Genomic DNA, 4,052 nt, shown 5'->3' with positions numbered 1-4,052 from the left:
CAGCATCAGAGTCTTTTCCAATGAGTCACCTCTTCACATGAGGTGGCCAAAGTACTGAAGTTTCAGCTTTAGCATCATTCCTTCCAAAGAAATCCCAGGGCTGATCTCCTTCAGAATGGACTGGTTGGATCTCCTTGCAGTCCAAGGGACTCTCAAGAGTCTTCTCCAATACCACAGTTCAAAAGCATCCATTCTTCGGCGCTCAGCCTTCTTCACAGTCCAACTCTCACATCCTTCCTAATAAGCACCTTATATAAACACTGCACTTTCCTTCATCACCACTAGGTGTCAGTAGATTGACTTTACTGCTAAGCTCCTGCAGGCTAGGGGACCAAGTTTGGCGCCTTAACAAAATCAGTAGAAAGTTGTCAGCAACCAGAACTTGAAATTGAAATACTTTGTCACAACCTAAACTTGAACTCGGTTCATTCAAGGATGTTATCAAGTGAAAGACTACAGAAAGGGGCAGACAGCTTCCTTACAGGAGGTTCACGTGTGGCAGTTAGATCCGGCAGTCGTGTGAGCCAGGCAACTTGTAAGTAGGTCTTGGTCCTTGGGCTTGCAAATATGGACTACGCAGGTGCCCGGTTTCTGAAAGAAGCCTCTGTTTACAGTAAGACAAAGGACCGGAGGACAATCCTATTTTCCAAAAGATCAGGCCAAATCCTGGGCCCTCAGGGCTGTGCAAGTTCAGGGCAGAAGTACAGTATTTAGAGCTTCTAAAGGGACTCTTTACCATCTGAACCACAAGGGAAGCCCAAGCTAAACAGTAGGTTCTCATTAGTTATCTATTTTATCATGTTCATGTTAGTCACTCAGTCATGTCCAACTCTTTGCAACCCCACGGACTGTATCGCTCCAGGCTCCTCTGTCCATGGAATTTTCCAGGCAAGAATACTGGAGTGGATTGGCACACCCTTCTCCAGAGGATCTTCCCAAACCAGGGACTGAACCCAGGTCGCCTGCATTGCATTGCATTTACCGTCTGAGCCATGAGGAAAGACCTATTTTATGCATAGTATCATTAGTATCTCCTGGAGCTTGCTCAAACTCATGTCCATTGAGTTGGTGATGCCATCCAACCATCTCATCTTCTGTCATCCCCTTCTCGTCCTGCCTTCAGTCTTTCCCAGCGTCAGGGTCTTTTCCAATGAGTCAGTTCTTTACATCAGGTGGCCAAAACATTGGAGCCTCAGCTTCAGCAACAGTCCTTCCAATGAATATTCAGGTTTGGCTGGTTTGATTTCCTTGCTGTCCAAGGGACTGTTTGAAGGCATCAAAACTACAGTGTGAAGGCATCAATTCTTCAGTACTCAGCCTTTTTTATTGTCTAGATCTCACATCTGTACATGACTCCTGGAAAAATCATAGCTTTGACTAGATGGACCTTTGTTGGCAAAGTAATGTCTCTGCTTTTTAATATGCTGTCTAGGTTTGTCATAGCTTTTCTTCCAAGGAGCAAGCGTCTTTTAATTTTATGGATGTAGTCACTGTCCTTAGTGATTTTGGAGTCCAAGAAAATAAAGTCTGTCACTGTTTCCATTGTTTCCTCATCTATTTGCCATGAAGTGATGGGACTGGATGCCATGATCTTAGTTTTTAAATGTTAAAAACATAATCTTAGTTTTTTAAATGTTGAGCTTTAAACCAGATCACTCTCCTCTTTCACCTTCATCGAGGGGCTCTTTAATTCCTCTTCCCTTTCTGCCATTAGGGTGGTGTCATTTGCATATCTGAGGTCATTGATATTTCTCTGGGCAATCTTGATTCCAGCTTGTGCTTCATCCAGTCGAGCATTTTGCATAATGTGCTCTTTTCTGAATATTATTTTAGAAAAGCCTAAATTTAGGATTTCATCCTAGCAATTTGTTAGCACACTTCCTAGAGTGGGGATGAAAGAAAGCACAAGTGGTGATAAGAATGCTTCATTCCCGAGCAGATCGTGTTCTAAGGAGCAGAGTTTGGTAATACAGCCCACCACACACTCCCTCACCTACAAGCTTCCTCATCTCTCTAGCTTGATATCTCACAGATATCAAGCAGAAACCCTGATTTTAGATTTTATTGCATTTTTATTTTACAGATTATATGGCCATATTAACAGAAGTCTTAAAAAGGTAAAAGTTGCCCTAACATTCTGCAAACAAATTAAACTCTTGTTTGAGGTAATTGGCGTTTTCTTTCTAGATTCCACATTCATATTATATGATTTATGTAGTTTTACTTGTAGTTGAATTTGAGAACTGTCCACTAACTTATGCTCTCTTTCTAAAATTTTTGTTGTCAATCTAAGAGTAGAAAATCAAAAGTATATTGCTTTGCAGGTGAAACTTCTCTTGAAATTATTCTATTTAAACTAATTACTGAGAAGTTGTTCATTAATGTAAAATTAATGGGGCCTCCCTGGTGGCTCAGAGGTTAAAGCGTCTGCCTGCAATGAGGGAGACCTGGGTTCGATCCCTGGGTTGGGAAGATTCCCTGGAGAAGGAAATGGCAACCCACTCCAATATTCTTGCCTGGAGAATCCCATGGACAGAGGAGCCTGGTGGACTATAGTCCATGGGGTCACAAAGAGTCGGACAGGACTAAGCGACTTCACTTTCACTTTCTTTCAATGAACAATGAGAGAAGAGAAAATGCCATTAAATTTCCCATTCAGAAGGAATTTCTTTGAGGTTAGATTATTCTGATGTGAGAGAGAGAGGAGAGAGAATAAATGACCAACTTAGAATAAGTTCAAACTTATGTTGGAAAATCAAAAGCCCTTTCTAAATGCCTCTTATAAATAATTATATTAAAATAGCAAAACCAATAGAGTACAGATTTATTTGTTCCCAAATGAATACCCTTGAACTTTTGTTATCATATAGAAAATTATCCACTTGCCATTGGTTGGAATTTTGAAAGGAAGCTAGTGTATAGAATAGGATGGTTTTTGGCATTGAGTGAGGGCGAGGAAACGGGTTCCTTAATACTGCCTGCAGAGTGTAGCAGCAACCTTCTGAGGTCACATTCTGATTCTGGATGGCCATCCTTTCCCTCAAGGAGATCCAAGACTCTGGAGGTGTGCCTATCTCATTCAGTAGTGAATGAGACTTACCTTTGCACGATAGACTCTAGTTAAAATCCGCCACCAGCTATTTACAAATTATTACAGGCACTGGACCTTCAGAGACCTTTGAAACCAGGTACAGTCCTGGCTGTTAAGAACATAGAACAGGGTATTATGTAGCATACATTATGTGAAAAAATGACATTAGAATTCGCTCAGTGGTTTCAGTAAGTTGTTGTCCACTAGATTGTAGGGGTGAGAAACATCTGGAAGGTTCTCAGGAAGTAATGGTTTAGGGGGAAAGAAGATGAGAGTAGGATTACCAGATTTAGGAGGTAATGAATAAAACACGAGAGGTAGGCTTGGAATCATGAACTTTTGCTGTTGTCTTGGCAGGAGTTGAGGTATAAGAGTGTCCTGGGGCTGCATTAAAGTGAGTCGACCATGGGGAGATGGTGAAGTAACTACACAGGGGAATCACCATTTGGGTTTGGTATCAAGAAACAATCAAAGAAGAAAAGTAAAAAGAAACAAAAGAAACTTCCCTGGGCTGCCCAGTGGTTAACACTTTGAGTTTCCAATGCAGGGGGTGCAGATTCGATCCTTGTGAGGGAACTGAAGTCCCACTGGCTGTGAGGAAAGGCCTAAAAGATTAAAGAGAAAAAAGAGAAAAGAAAACATCAAAGTAATTTAGCCAGAGAATCCCATTTGCAGGGTGTGTCTATGTGTTAACTCTTCATAGCTGAGGGTGCTGTGTTGGATGGTTACAGATTCCACTTCCAACCTTCCTCATGTCTGGACTTTGTTCTGCTCTCAACCAAACGTGAGACCTCAGGCGATTCCTCGACCCCTGATTCTATCACAATATGATAAGGTCCTGTGTCCCAAGCCCCAGGGTCCATTTTATCTGTAACCCAATGCAGTCCTTTGGTCCCTAATCTGTTAACTGGACTGACCATCTCTGTGCAGAAGGTGCGGGTGAGAAGAAATGGTTCACTTC

The sequence above is a fragment of the Bison bison genome, unplaced genomic scaffold, assembly GCF_000754665.1.
Source record: "Bison bison bison isolate TAMUID 2011002044 unplaced genomic scaffold, Bison_UMD1.0 scf7180017864462, whole genome shotgun sequence".
In the NCBI taxonomy this organism is placed as follows: Eukaryota; Metazoa; Chordata; class Mammalia; order Artiodactyla; family Bovidae; genus Bison; species Bison bison.
Note: the sequence above shows the minus strand (reverse complement) of the source record.